This window comes from Amphiura filiformis, chromosome 15 (genome assembly GCF_039555335.1).
Source record: "Amphiura filiformis chromosome 15, Afil_fr2py, whole genome shotgun sequence".
Lineage (NCBI taxonomy): Eukaryota > Metazoa > Echinodermata > Ophiuroidea > Amphilepidida > Amphiuridae > Amphiura > Amphiura filiformis.
The window spans coordinates 16,408,159-16,425,494 of NC_092642.1; positions in this window are offsets into that span (position 1 = coordinate 16,408,159).

The window sequence follows — 17,336 nt, forward strand, 5'->3', positions numbered from 1 at the left end:
CTCAATTTGATATTTTCTTGTATTTTGACAAATAATCCCCTATAGTCACATCATAATTTCTTTTACATTTTGGTTCTTGGACAAATGTCTTCAACGAAGCGCCATCTATCTAGTAGTTGGACAAATAATCCCCCTACAGTCACGACATGGCTTTTGGGATTTTGGTATTTGGACAAATAATTTCAGACAGAGAGGGTGTGTTGGTTGAAAACAGCCCGACGGTGTTGGTCGGCGTAGACGTAGTGTCTTCAACGAAGCGCCATCTATCTAGTAGTTGGACAAATAATCCCCCTACAGTCACGACATGGCTTTTTGGATTCTGGTATTTGGACAAATAATTTCAGACAGAGAGGGCGTGTTGGTTGAAAACAGCCCGACGGTGTTGGTCGGCGTAGACTCAGTTGAAAACTCATTATTTGAGTACGTCCAAGGTTCCACACCATGGGCCATTAACCAAGTGCGTCCATGTCCAAATAGGATATGCACGCAATTCTTGGTTTTATGTTGGCGCAGTCGGCGCAGACGTAGTTCTGAATTCGATAGAGGGCTTATAGGTCTTGGTTTTATGTTGGCGCAGTCGGCGTAGACGTAGTTCTGAATTCGATATGGGGCTTTGAAAACAGCATGCTTCTTAACAGGACATAGATACACTTGCGTGTAGGTCTTGGTTTTATGTTGGCGCAGTCGGCGCAGACGTAGTTCTCAATTCGATAGAGGGCTCAAGTTATAGGTCTTGGTTTTATGTTGGCGCAGTCGGCGTAGACGTAGTTCTGAATTCGATATGGGGCTTTGAAAACAGCATGCTTCTTAACAGGACATAGACACACTTGCGTAAACACAATGCACGACTAAACATAATGTATGAGGGAATGCCTCGTTCTAACAAGAAAGCCCGACTGCGCGTTGGGACGAGAGACCTTATTTTTTGTAGTATATTTAGAATCAATCGTATCAAATTTTTACTTGAGTTGTAAAAACCATAAAAAAGAGTCTCAATCAGTCTCATTAATTTTTATGTATTTTGCTGTTTGTTGGTATAAGAAAATATGTAATAGTAAGTGCAATGCATCGCAACAAGACCAAAGTCATATAATTTGGATTCTATTATTTTTTAGAATGTAGTTCAGCCATCAATTCGCGGGAGAATTTTCCCAATTTTAACGTGATAAAATGGACTTTACAATCCATACCCGATGACCCCCCTTTTTTTTTTTTTTAGTTGCGGCTACCCAATGAACCCCTTTCTTTGGTTGCAGCTACCCATAACCCCCTTTTTTCTATAATAGCATCATCTAAATGCAACTAAACAATGCAGAAACTGTCCAATTTTGCTTCATTTTTTCACAATTATGCCGAAAGTTTCAAAATTTTGCTACATTTTGTCACAATTTTCTACCCGATGACCCTTTCTTTAAATCATATACTCGATGACCCCCTTTTTTATTTTGTTTGTACCCAATGACCCCCCGTAGTTTTAAAAATAACGCTTTGTACCCGATATGCCCCTACTTCGCGACTCCGGTAGGCACATACCCGTCACTTCCAAAATTGAGTGCCCCCCCCCCCCCCCCCCGAGGTTCAAGTTGGATACAAATGTGACTCAAAGACAGAGATATACCATATACACAATTATTGTTTAATTCTTGATGGTTTATTGATAGTAATAACAAAATGTGACTCCTCGCCACAACTGAGCCCGGATGTCGCCAATCATCATTTTTGAGATATTCAACCAAAATATTCTGCTTGAAATTAGCTTTAAAATGATGTATATCATGTCTGTAGTACTTGACATTTAAGTAGTGAAAAATCAATAAAACAGTCAATAAATCCTTTATTTCCTATTGTTTATTGTTAAGTTCGATGGAGCATATCTCAATAGTGGCACTGGCGACATCCGGGCTCAGTTGTGGCGAGGAGTCACAAATATACTTACAAAATTGGATGCAAATATAAGTGATGATTGTAGTCATACAGTTATAACAAGATTAGAATGTACACGAATTTGTTTGCCTTATTAAGAAATACAGAAAGGTGTACAATAGAGTTGATAATGGTAATCATGGCTATGTGTCATTCTTTTGAAAATATGCAAGCTTCATAAGCATGTAATTGAAGATTCCGCATGTTTTGAAGGTGATAATGATACTTTTTTGATAATTTTGGCTATGGAGCACGGGCCCAAAACGGGGAGGCTGTATAATTGCACGTCCCACGGCTGGTATACCAGAGGATGATTTAAGCACTTCCCAGCAAGTCTTGCGGTTAGCATAGCTGTGGGGGTGAACATGACACCACTGCCCGCCCACTGCATGCACACGTACACGTGCATGGTTAAATTTGAATTTGGACAGATATATTTACAATAAAAACACCTTCAAAAAGTTGGCCGATTTCACATTTTATTTTATCTTATCTACAGAAGGTGTGATTTATCCTTCGTGCATACATCACTTTACATCTGAAATCGACCAAGTAATACAGAAGGTGTGAATTATCCTTCATGCATATATCACTTTAGATCTGAAATCGACCAAGTAATAATGACACACGGGCAATTCTAAAACAACATCTTTTGCACAGAGTTCAATGGGATTTGAAAAGTAAAGTGGCAGTTGAAACTCTAGTGATAACACTTTTACAATGCATCATGGGGCTTCCTTAAATCATCCTCTGGTTGAAACTCTAGTGATAACACTTTTACAGTGCATGATGGGGCTTCCTTAAATCATCCTCTGGGCTGGTACGTTCAATCTCAGCCCATTGTCATTTTGACAATTCAACAGGAAGGCCTGTTTCCATTGCTACATTCTTGATGTCTTATATTAAACGAAAGTACGATTGCCGGATTCCGAATGATATTGTTGATTGTAACACATAATAAGTTCTATGTTAAAGCTTTGTTTTACATTACCTAATTACAATTGGGTGAACAATGTGTTCGTATGTTTACTGCGCTCTGTACAAAATAGAAGAATAACATTACATAAAACCCTCCACCACTAAATACTTACAAATTAATACATGAAGAAAATAATATTTAAACTGGACTACTGCCTAACATTTTGTGTCTTGAGCTGTTTAAGGTGGTTATGCAGGCATTATAAAAGTGCTCTAAACAGATTAATTGAGTAGACCAAAGTACACTGATCAATATGCCTTTTCGTTGGAATCAATCGGACATAGGCCTACGGTTTTCAAAATACATCAATTTATATTTTCTTTGTATCGTATTGTCTTTATCAATAATCAATCAAGTCAATAAGCTAAAATGACTGGAGAAGCTCATTAACATATAATTTTTGCCAATATTTTGCTAAAAATCCATGCATAAATGTTCGGGGTACTTTTATTTTGCATAAATTTGCCCTGAAACTTGGTCAAAGTGTTTCTAATATGTTTTAATGTATTATATAGTGAAGGCCAAGTTCAATAATAAACAACATGTTTTACATCCGACTTATTCAAAACAAGGTGGAGGAAAGGGCATTTTATTTTTTAGAGCAGAATCGTGAATACCCATAATTATAGTTATTCTAGCATACACTATGTCTGCACAAAAGAGGAGAAATCTTTTTATTTGTTATACTGACATATAGGACCCCCTTATTTATCTCAAAACATTCCTAAAGTGTTTCTAGTTTATTAGCAAGGCTATAGGAAGAATATTTGTTTTGTTAAAATAACTGACTTTCACAAAATACAAATTTAATTGAAGAAACCTCAACAAAGGAAACAAAGAAGACGTGAAACATGTTAATTTTGTTTATTTGGCCTAACTTAAGGGCTATATGTTTTACATCCTACAGCATTATCGTTGCTCAACAATGTAAAAACGTTTTTGTAACATTCCTAAAACATTTTTGAAAACTTGGTACAAATTATTCTAAACAGAATGTTATTTTGGAGTTGCAAATATATTTTGAAAAACATGTTTGTCCAAGTATTTACAATCACGTTTTTAAAATGTTTTCACGACCTTTATATAACGCGACATTTAAATGTTATTAAAATGTTTTACGTTTTTATAACATTCCAAAAACATTTTTGAAAACTTGGTACAAATCATTCTAAACAGAATGTTATTTTGGAGTTGAAAAAATATTTTGAAAAAAAAATGTTTGTCGAAGTATTTACAATCACGTTTTTAAAATGTTTTCACGACCTTTATATAATGCGACATTGAAATGTTATTAAAATGTTTTACGTTCTTATAACATTCCAAAAACATTTTTGAAAACTTTGTACAAATCATTCTAAACATAATGTTATTTTGGAGTTGAAAAATATTTTGAAAACGATGTTTGCTCCAAATATTTCGTTTTTATAAATATTTACAAATGAAGGTAAAATGTTTCTAGTAAATGGTTGAAATTTTAAACAGGGTCAGTCCATATCAAATCAACCAATTTCTGAAAAGTTCCCAGGTGACCCTCTCAGATTTTGATGAAATTCCATCAGAATATTCTTTTGTGGCCACAATGAACCCATACAAAATTTGGCTTCATAGGCCATGTCGTTTTTGAGAAATGGCCCTTTGAATTTTGGCCCGGACCCCCCCCTTTTTGGCACTCGCGAGTGTCATTGGTGATTTTACCAACTTTGGTGGCTCATAACTTCTTGTTCTGAACAGATATAAAGCTGCAATCTTGGATTCTAGCTAACCTTATGTCATATTTTCAGAATCTGGCTCTAAATTTCTGATATCTGCTTTCCTTTTTAATTTATGAGCACCCAAAGTTGGTCATTTATTCAACCGCAAGTGTGATTTTGTCATTTTGGGGGTCCCCTGGTGTCAAAAATATGTGGTCATATGACTCAAATGTCATAGATACATTGTCTATAGGTACATATCTAAGCCCACAAGCAAGTTTGAGCAAATCAAACCATTAATGGACGAATGGGCGGTATACGAAGTTGGGTTCGGGTGAAAATTTGCTGGAGACCCCCCCTCTTTCAGACCAATGGTTGACCATGTTGACAGTTGAAACATGAATTGAAATTTACAGCCCTGAAACATACTTATGAGACCTACCTAGAAACAAAAAATCAGCTTTGGTACTCAACTCCATCATAGTTAGATGGCAGCTTGAAAATAGGATGGAAAACCTACTATTTCTTGTCTAAGGGTGTTGAATTCAGCAACCATGACAACAAAATCAGCAAAATTTGACCAAGTTTTTTCACAAGTGTCATATGAAATTTGTTCTGGGTGTGTTTTAGAGCCTAATAAACACATCTAGAGTGGTCTGTAATGTACGACCCAAAAATATGCACATATACTAAGTAAAATTTTGCATATTTTGTTGCCATGGTTGCCGAATTCAACACCCTTAAACAAGAAATAACAGGTTTTTCTCCCTATTTTCAAGAGCCATCTAACTATGATGGAGTTGAGTATACCAAAGCTGAATTTTTGTTTCTAGGTAGGTCTCATAAGTATGTTTCAGATCTGTCAATTTCTACTCATGTTTGCTCCCAATATTTCGTTTTTATAAATATTTACAAATGAAGGTAAAATGTTTCTAGTAAATGGTTGAAATTTTAAATGTTTTTGCTTCCTAAGACTATGAATTTATTATTATACTCTGTTTGACCAAACTTCCTATTCAATCATGAGATGGAAATTTGTTTTTTAAGATGTATCCGGGAGTTGTATAACACTTTCAATTTTCATTTCATCACGCTCTAAAACAAACGATTTCTTATGTATTACTTTGTTTCGTGATGAAAATCGTGATGTTTTATTTCATCACTCACCAAAAATTGATTTCTTATGTATTACTTTGTTTCGTGATGAAAACCGTGATGTTTTATTTCATCATCACGCTCTAAAACAAACGATTTCTTATGCATTATATTTGTTTTGTGATGAAAATCGTGATGTTTTATTTCATCACGCTCTAAACAATAATTATAGTTACATGCATTTTAAGAAAAAAATCTTATTAAAACAGTATGTTGTTTAGAAAAAATGTAGAAAGTGATGATGATGATGATGATGATGATGATGATGATGATGATGATGATGATGATGATGATGATGATGATGATGATGATGATAATGTCTCCAAAAGTGTTCCGGGTTTTTTTTCTTGCCCTAAATCGTGCGTATATCTATCAAATAAGGCACTTCAATAATCAATAATCAGTCCCGCGACGGTCTCCGCTAACTAGCTACTAACTTGGGTTATGGGCGCTGATTTTCATGTTCACTGTCACTTACTCATCAGCGAAGTACGACCCTTTGTCAATCACCTTCAGTACCCCATTTCGGCATACTATATAAGAAACTCATCATGATGATCGAACAGAGAGTACTTTAAATGTAGCTTGTACCGTTTTCGTGTGGCATTCTTCAGAAGTGAGCGGTCCATGATGCAGTCATGTCTACAGTAGAATTCATCTCGACCTTTGCAGGACTTAACCCCATTAAAAGCTATTAAACCAAGATAACACTCATTGAAACAGCTCAACTGATTAAATCGGATCTTCTCTGGTTGTGCACAAGTGACTGTTTTCATGTGCGATATCACAATAAAGCTGGTATTCATAGCTTCAGTTGGGTAACCGATTACAAAGGAAACGAAAGGAAACAATGTTATGTGTGGCTTTGTTCACGAAATCAGACAATGTCGTGCTTTTTGTAAACCAGCATTCTTGAAAATGAGCAACATAATGATTTTTGACTTAACACGGTTTAGAAATAATTTCTTCATATTTTTGGTGTTATCTGTCGTTTACATGTCCTTCCTAAAACACAAAAGTACGACCCTCTCCAAACACCTAAATTAGCTAAAAATTTAGGACATGTTACAAAACTTTATTTTCTAGAACCTATTTAGAATAATTTAAATGTAGCTTTTACCGGTTTTTTTTGTGGCATCCTTCAGAAGTGAGCGGTCCGATACCAATATTTTCGGTCAAATCTCCATTCAAATAACACGGGGAGTTGGCTAGCTATGCCTTGCCCTCACTCATATTTTACAAAAGTACGACCATTTCTGAACATCTAACCTAGCTGTAATTTTAGGTCATGTTAGAGAAATATATTTGCTAGAAGTTTTGGAGAATAAATAAAATATTGGCTGGTTATTTTTCACACAGTGATGTTAACTAGGCAAGTGTCCATTCTCCCAACATACATCATTTGTAGGGGTCACGCGTCAATGGTGAGAGCACTGTGTATTGTGTATAGGAAAACGGACAGTAACTGCAGTATGCCGTTTACCAAAATTTTCGGTCAAATCTCCATTCAATTAACACGGGAGTTGGCTAGCTATGCCTTGCCCTCACTCACTATTTTACCAAAGTACCAAATTTCTGAACATCTAACCTATAGCTGTAATTTTAGGTCATGTACTTTTAATATTGGCCGGTTAACCCTAACCCTAACCCTACCACAATATAGGCCTACTGCCGGCCATTTTGAAAAAGTCCACTGAACCAATGTAGATACATTTTATGCAAAAAACCCGGCAAAAAAGCTTTCCGGATTCGGTTTCAGCAGCCAAAATGGCTATAGAATCCACTCGTCTAATAAATGATTTGCAAAAAATGCTATCATTTGCCCAGGTACGGTAGGCCTATTGTGCAAAATTTTACTAAACAGCAGAGTAAAATCTTTCCCCTTACTCAACACCGGGTAATTTTACTCAATTCATGTGATGTTTGGTTTATAATGTGATTTTTGGTTTACATTGTGATATTTTGGTTTAAAATGTGATTTTGATCAAAAATTAGTTTTTGGTCTAAAATGTGCTTTTTGATCAATAATTTGATTTTTTTGTTGGTCAAAAATCAAAAATGTGACTTTTGGTCAAAATTAATGTGATTTTTGGGTTGGAAGGTGTTTTTACATATCTTACTTGTCACCAATGCGCTATAATTTTGGAGAAAAATGCAAAAATAGGCACAAAATTGGCCAGGGGTGTAGTACCCCTTAAGGAAAGTTAAAATGAGAAAGAATCCTCACTTTGCAGTTTTTATGTTTCTTATTATTTTGTGATGATAAAAGTAAGGATATTTTAACACTTTAGAAATTTCTCGTTTGTTATGTTTCTTATTACTTTGTGAGGAAAAGTAAGGAATTTTTGTATTACTTTGGAAATTTTTCACTTGTTATCATCATGTTTTGTGATGACAACAGTGAGAATTATTTTCATCATTTCGCCAACTTCTCATTTGTTATGTTTAACGTTTCTTATTATTTTGTGAGGAAAAAGTGAGGATTTTTTATCACTTTGGAATGTTTTCATTTGTTATATTTCTTATTATTTTGTGATGAAAAAAGTTGTTCATTACGACGCCAATTTTTCATTCATTTTTTTAAATTATTTTGTGATGAGATACGTGAGGATTTCTATCACATTCGAAATATAATTAGATATGGCACGATTTGGGGAGAAATTTTGGCACCTATTTTTGGACATCATAATAATTCATCACTTTTTTCATCACTTTGAAAACAATATTACAAAATGCAATCAAACAATATCAAGGCATGGAATAATAATATTAAATTTCTCAATCCATGGGCTTAAAGCAACATTGTACATTATACAGAAAATTTAAAAAAAATCCGAAGTAATTTCAAAATCTTTTTTCCATACAAAATATTGTGAAACGTAACAAATGAAAAATTTGCGAAGTGATGAAAAAATCCTCACTTTTGTCATCACAAAATGATAGAAAACATTAAAAATCAAAAATATAAAAGTAGTAAAAATCCTCACTTTTTTCACCAGAAAAATATAAGAAACATAATAAATAAAAATTTGCAAAGTTATGACAAAATTCTCACTTTTTTCCTCACAAAATATTAAAAGACATAAAAATTCAAAATGTGCAAAAGTGATGAAAAACTATCACTTTTCCTCACAAACTATAAATAAGAAACATAACAAATGAAAAAATTACAAAGTGATGAAAAAATCCTCACTTTTGTCATCACAAAATATTAATAAGAAACATACCAAATGAAAATATTACAAAGTTATAAAAATTTCGGGTTGGTACAATTTGTGACCCTAACTTCTCATACCCGACTTTTCAACCTAAAAATTTCAGCCAATATGGTACATATTTTCTAATGATTTAAGCAAAATATTTTTTTTTAATTCTCAACCCAACTTAACTAAATAACAAAAACTGATGCTAAACTTAAAATGTGTATCCATTATTTAAATTCAATCAATCCCGGAAATTAAGCATGTTATTAAAACCCTAAGCCACGATGGGTAGATTTGTTTTATACCAGATCAGCTATAATGCGTATAATAAAGGCTACTGCATGGAGGTGAGGTTTATGACCAAGAAATGTAAATATTGACTTTCCCTCTATGTGTGTCATCACATGAACAATTACGTAATCGTATTGACTTTTGTTGAACCATGGTTGAACTTGTTAAAAGGTCAGTGAACTCATCATCACTCCTGCCAGAGACCATTTTCTCGGGGGGGGGGGTGCCCTGTGCAAGGCAACATGATTCAGCTTTGGCCCTTCAGATCTGTAACCTAACTTTTCCAAGCTGTCCCAAAAATCTCTTTTCCCGTGAAAATTTGCTATCAATGCTAAAATGCGCAGGTGGATACCGGAGCCAGGGGCCAAAATTTCCACATCGCATCGTTCAACTAAAAAACATTAATTACCAGGACAAATGCGCGCGAAAAAATTGCAATGAACAAAATAATCATGTGCCATAAAATCGTGCCAAAGCCCACCCCTAGGGGAAAGTGGGGTAACCCCGGGCACCTTTCGTTAAGGCTACACAGGTTCAAGATTAAATAAAGTTCATCAGTGAAAATCACATCAATGCAAAGTAGGAGTAATGTTCTAACTAGCAACCAGTTTTTAATAACTCAATATCTCTAGTTAATAAGTTATAATTAAAAACAAAATGGAAAAAAACTTGGGGTAATGCCGGACACGGGGTAATCCCGGACACATGATTGTTGCTAAGAGGGAAAGTGGAGTAGGATGATAATCCCCTGAATGTATTAGGTACTTCTGTTACCTCAAGCATACAACTATGGAGGCTGTTGTTGTTGTATATATTTTTCGAAATAGCAAGTGTCCGGCATTACCCCATCTGTATAGAGACGCATGTGTGTCCGGGATTACCCCTCACGGTCCCGATTTATTTGTTCAGTGCTTGTTCTACTTATCCATTTTTAAGATACCAAAATTCATACATCCAGCTAACAATCAAGTATCAAACATAATTTTCATCCATACTTTATCTGTGTCTCTTGTCGCATTAACTGTCACCCAGCTAATAAATCACTTTTCAGATAAAAAGTCAAAATGACAATTTCTGTTTTTCGTAATTTTCACAAAGAAAGGCGAGACCCAAAGCGCTGGTAGTAGTACACGTGAGATACACTTTGAGGTAGCTAATACCCTAAGGTAGTATAATAGTGCCACCCTTCTCCGTTTAGCTGCAATCGACGTGTCCGGGATTCCCCACAGTCCGGCATTACCCCACTTTCCCCTATAACCAAAGTCTTCCTTAAAGAACTAATATCACTTTCAAAACATACTGAATCTTCAATTATTAGGGGGGGGGCTGAAAAATATGTAGGGGGGGGGGGGTTATAAAATTTTGGAGTTCTGAATATAGGGGGATTCAAAAGTTTTGGGTGTATGAAGAGGGAGGTTAAAAAGTTTTTGTGCACTTAGAGGGGGGGCTGTAAAAACATTAGCAACATTAGTCCTGAAGCAAAAAATAAAGAATAGCCTGCAATATTTTCGTAAATGTTCCAGTATTAAAAACCAAAACAAAAGTTCATTCCAGATAAGGGTATTTATTTGATACAGTTAACATAATTTAACTACGTCCACGCCTAAACGCAAAACCTGCTATTTTTGAACTACGTCTGCGCCGACATAAAACCAAGACCTACGGTCCAAACACTGCATGTAGCAGCAAAACACTCAAACACTTCTGGTATCAAACACAAAACAACATACCATCCCAATTCAACTTCAACGGGGACAAATCCCCTCCAACACTGCGTCCATGCCCCATTTATAAAATCACCCATTTTAATTACGACCACACCCAAAGCCCAAACATGCTAAATTTCGACTACGTCTGCGCCGACATTAAACCAGGACCTATACTTTGTCCAATTTACATGTACCAACAACAAATTCAAACACTATCAAACACAAAACAACATCTTGTAGGCCTACTCCTTCAACGCCATTGGGGGACAAATCCCCCCGCAATACTGCGTCCACGCTCCATTTTTAAAATCACCACTTTTAACTACGTCCACGCCCAAACGCAAAATCTGCCATTTTCAACTACGGCTGCGCCGACTGCGCCGACTTAAAAACCAAGACCTATGTCCAACATACTGTTCATGTACTGCCAGTCTGCCACCACATTCACACACAATTTAACATATTATACTAATTCAACATCATGGGCACAAATCCCCAAACACTATGTCCCATTCATAAAATCACCAATTTTATCCACGTCCAAGCCCAAAGCCCAAACCTGTTAATTTTCAGCTACGTCTGCGCCGACTACGCCGACATAAAAACTAGACATAGAATTTGTCCTAGTAGGCCTATACATGTACCAACAACTAATTCAAATACAATCACACAAAAAAATACCACATCTTGAACTCCTTCAACGGTATAACGGGGACAAATCCCCCCGCAATACTACGTCCACGCCCCATTTTTAAAAACCTGTCAATTTTCAACTACGTCTGCGCCGACTGCGCCTTGTTAAAAACCGACACCTAGGGCCTATAGGCCTACTCCCGAGTAGTACCAGCAAACATACTTCCTTTGTTTCATCTGCAACTTAAATAACGCATCTACGCTGCATTGATCAACCCGCCAATTTAAACTGCGTCCACGTCAAACGCCAACTCTGTCGGTTTTTCGACTACGTCTGCGCCAACTGCGCCCACAAAAAAACCAAGACCTATACTTAGTCTCCAGAATAACACACTCACAACATTACCATACACCCGGACCATACACAAATCATTAAAACAGAATACCCCACTCAAGCACAAAACACCCTATTCCAATACATACAAACATGTTACAACTTTATACAACTATACCCCCGAGAGGGGTATTCTGTAGTTACTCCCGTCAGTTAGCTTCAAAATACCAAAATTTTTCGCGCACAATTGTACCATACAAATATTCTGTCGCAAAAAGGTGCTCGATTGACTATACTTCAATTTTTTTTCCAACTCCATCCCCCTCCCCCCCAATGTCAAAAAGAAATCTACGCCACTGGTTCACAGGGCCCGATTTACCATTGGGTCGCATGACGGGCCCATGGCCCTCAAATTGCCCAAAAAAGTACCCTGTGTATCTTCCTTTTTAGGCCCGAAACCATGTTTTGGGCCAAAATATGGTAAAATTGCACAATATGCGCGCATTGGCCCGTGATACAATGTATAGCACCCCCGGATAGCACCCAGCAAAATTCACCTTCATTTAGGGCTAAAATAGTCTGAAATTTATTTTTTCGTACACTTCGCGCCCAAATGCAGTAAAATCTCCAAGCAAAATCTATATGCTCGTCTCTCTCTCAATTGTAATTTGCTCATCCCGCCGCCCGTCGATCTTATACCTAAACCAAAACTTGGCCACTTGAGTGCATGCATGCGCCTTCCTCAGGGTGAGTTTGGGGGTTTCCAAATTTTGGCGTGGCCCATGGGTCCCCAAAAAGGTAAATCCGGCCCTGAAAGTGATAATTAGAAAACAACAAATCATTCCATTCAATGTGACGCAAAATTGCTAGATGTCAAATCTGTATATCTTTGAAACAAGAAGCAAATTATAATTAAAAGCGTCATAGAATTTGTTGATATTTTGATATTTGTATTTTCATATGTGCTGATGACAAAATCAGAAATATAAATCTGTCAGATTCCAAAAATTGTTTTCTGCAAATTTTATCACAGGCTTCATGGGCTAAAAAAAAAAAAAAATCGAAATGTTACTTTATCTCGGTCATAAAAAATCGTTCATAGAATTTGTTTGTTTTATGACATATGTTATATGTACTATCATACCAGGCCTAACACCTCCTCCACTTCACGGCAAGGTGGGCGGGGGGTGCCCAGGATCATGTTGAATACAGGGTGTCCCTGAAAGAACTGTATCGTGAATGCTTGGGCATTTTAACACCATAACTAAACATAACTAAATAACTGATGTGGTTGAGGAATAAATCAACTCGGGAAATCAACTATCACATACTTTTTGAATTTTGACAATTGACCACACCGTTCTTGAAATTAAAAAAATTTACGCAACTCCCTCATTATTGTCAAACCTTTCCACCATGTCCACGGTTTCAAATATCAATCAATGATCTGTATTCGGAGTGATAAATCACTGCGCATGAGGCGTCTATTGTCACTGATAGATATTTGACTCGTCCGAACGGATTGAAAATGAGGTAGTTTCATAAAATTCGAATACGGAGAGGTCAATTCGCTGTCGATTGACGTAATAATCGGATTAACTACCATAGCAATATGTTAAAACGATTTTTGAATATATTGCGCTGCACCAGCTTCATATAGCATAATTCATATCATGCTGATCACTCCCACCTGTAAGATCATTATTGTATTCAATCTATGATTGCAGACATACACAGGTGATGAGTGCAACCTGCTTGTAGTGCAGCGTGATATATTCAAAAATTGTTTGAAGCTATTGCTATGGTAGTTAATCCGATTATTACATCACTTCGACAGCGAAATTCAAATAGTGATAGCTGATATATTCCTCAACCACATCGCTTAAGTTTGGTTTATGACTACGTTAAAATACCAAAGAAATTCAGTTTCCGACGATACAGTTCTTTCAGGGACACCCTGTATGTGCAATTTTGAGTAGGCTATAATTGAGATGGTAATACTAATCAACGCCAATTTAACAAATGTTACTTGGCTCGATTAAGTAACGCAGGGATGCAAGACATTTCTATATCCATGGGTAACTACTGATTATTAAAAATGGAGTTCGCAGTTGTGAAATCGCAAACATTTATTTCTTATTTCTACCTGTATGTGCTCTATCTCATGATTTTCATACATTTTCGTGTCCTGTAATAATTTTGATGAAACTCAAAGACGATCACTATATATCCATGTTATCTGCCCGGTTATCTGTTGATGGATACATTTCTTTAACAATTATCAAGTGAATATATACCTAGATTACTTCCTTGACCTACCTTGACCTAAGGCGTCGGCACGGATGCTGATGCACTCTGCCTTGCCATCTGATCCATGGTGAATCCATGCCATGCCACTCGGTCTTTGGCCAGCCTTCCTGCTGCTGCTACGGAGGTGATGTTTCGAGCTAGGCAGTCTGATTTAATAGTGTCCATCCATCTTTTGGGAGGTCTTCCTCGTGGTCTTTTTCCATGTACATTGCCCTCTAGCAAAATTCTGGGGTATCTGTCGTTGACCATTCGCTGTACGTGGCCAAAGAATCGGATCCTTTTTTGTGTGATTTTATCGATGACTGTGTGCTTCAGCCCAAGTGTGTCCCGTATTATGGTGTTACGTATTTTGTCCAGACGTGATACACCCGTGATCTTCCTCAAGCACATCATTTCAAAGACTAGGAGGCGATTTTCATCTTCTTTCTTAATGGTCCAGGTCTCAGCTCCATACATTAGGATGGAAAGTACTAGGACCCTGTATAGCTCGATCCTGGTGGCCCATTGAATGTCCTTGGCATTCCATATACTGTGAAGTCTTTGGACCGCTCCTAATGCTTTCCCTATTCTGTGCTAGATTACTTCATATACCAAAAATAAGAGTTCTATACTTTGACCACTATATGACGTACGAAGCCGGTCGAGTGCAGATCCGTCAGAACACGCTTTTCAATACGGAATAAATGCTAACCTCATTGTGACATCATCCAAGCAGAAAGTTCATTTTCATTGAAAAAGCGTTATCCAACGGATCTGCAGTGGACTATTCTGGTACAGTTATGGGCAAAAAGCCCTAGCCATCAGTTTCACTCAAAAAACCTGAAACTGGTGAGAAAGACCTGAAAAAGCATGTGAATGAAGGCAAAGAAGCCCCAAAACAGGCTGAAAACAAATAAAAACACAGAAATTCGGACTTATAAAAAACCTGAATTCAGGCTAAAACCTGATAAGTGGCATCTCTGCCCTAGCCTGAATCCTTCAGGCCTCTAAATAGCGGTGTCTTTTTTACCCACAATCCTTCACGTGACCATCAGCACAACCCGATGACCAGAGGAGGCTTAAAGGCATTCCTACAATGCACTATGATTGGGAAATTTGATCAATATAACCTAATTTTAAAGGCAAAGTCCCCATTGCCACACACACAAAATGGTAATTTTAAAACTGCAGCCAATGAGCTAATAGTTGAGACTTATGACTGATATTTGATTTTCTTACAGGAAACATTCATATTGTCCCACTGCATTAATTTTATTCCTAAGTCTCGATGTTTTGAATGTTAAATAATAGGATGAAAACACCAGATATTTGCACACAATCCTAATGCAAGGTATGATCAACTGTACCACATTTGTACAAAAGCCAGACATACAAGGTCAGAAACCCCATTGGGTTGTGGGAATGTCTTTAAACATCCTCTGCCCGATGACTGTGCGTAGATGTTAAAGCCCTGGAGGATTTTGTCTAACAAAAGCCCAGGGGCCTCTCAAGTTTCACAGGTATGCTAGACAGTAAAATGAATAAAAATAAGGGGTTAACCCATCACTAATTGCATTAAATTGCCATTTAATCACCATTCATTTCAGAAAAGCATATTTAATTATAACACATCAAAAGTCCCAAAAACTCCTAGTGGAACAGTGCCTAATTTGCATAAATCCACTTAAAATGCAGGGGTGAAATTTCAAAGTTAGTCAAATCTTGTTAAGAACCATACCAATGTATTGCTCTCCTCAGAAGGATTCAGAAAAGGTATAGTTTGACCAGTCCCCAACATTATAGTTCTGAATAAGCAAGAAGGTCAAAGGTCAAATTTTGGAACCACCGGCCATTTACAATTGAAATATGGTCCAATTTTAATCCAACTGGTTTCAAATTGTTCCTTTGGCAAAAATAAATCGAAATGATAAAAGTTGCATTGTTTTGTTACATAGGTAACAGCACAAAATAGGTCTAGGTCAACACAGCTCAATGGGATTTGACCTTTGCTTTGGCAAGCGGAACAATATGAGACTTATTTTATCAAAATCAAAATCTTTTATTTTTTGTCCCCTGTGGAGTTCCAAATTTTGAAATTTGACCTTTTCCCTATAACTCAAGAAATTTACCAGATATGTGAAACTATTTTTCAGCAAGATTTGACCAAATTACATATTTCACCCCAGCATAAGAGGCCATTTTGGATTTATGCAAATTAGGCACTGTTCCACCACTTGGGATTTTTGACTAGCCTTAGTGTACACTAAAGGGGGGGGGCAAACTTTTGTGATATTTTGCGATATGAAAAGGACCCATGAAAAGATATTTGGACCCCTCTATACACCAAAAGTCAAATTTTCAGCCAAATCTAATAACTTTCCCCCAAATTATTGGACATTTTTGACCACGGCAGAGAGGCAAAATTTGGCAATTTTCTGAAAAGAGAGAACATTTTGGACAAATGACCCATCCATTATATATCAAAATTGGCTTAGAAAAACGGGTAATTGATATATCAAAAGGCCGAAAATGCCACCAAAGTTTGCGGCACATCCATGTGTGGGCATTTGTACTAAGTATCCCCAAGGCCTAGCAGTCTTATGCCCAGGGCTTTTTTAAGGCTTTTTTTTTGTTTAGTAAATAATGTAAGCAAGTGGCTACAAAATCAGGTTAAATCACAAAATATACCTTTTTTTGCCAAATGTTTTAGAGTCTGAGAATAACCTTTTTATTTGGTTTTAAAGGTAATATGATGTATTGTTGGTCGAAGCAGCAACAAAAAAATGTCGTTCACAGCATCTTGCGAATGGTATTGAGCTTTAGCAAAAATTAGGGCTGAAACAACAACACTTTTGGGCTGAAACAACAACACTTTTGTAAAACGTACATAACTCATTAACAACAATAAATTAAGCAGGTTTTCAAAGTATGATTTGTAGAATTTACTTTTGCAAAACACCAAAGTGTTATTTTTCAATAATTGATCAGATAATGAAAATTAATTTTTTGGCTGCTTCACCAACAATACCTCAGTATAACCTTAAGCATTGCTTTTGCTCAAATTTGAACCCCATTCACCAAAAGTTGCGACTTCAACATTCACAAAAATACATGACACAGAGGCCAAAA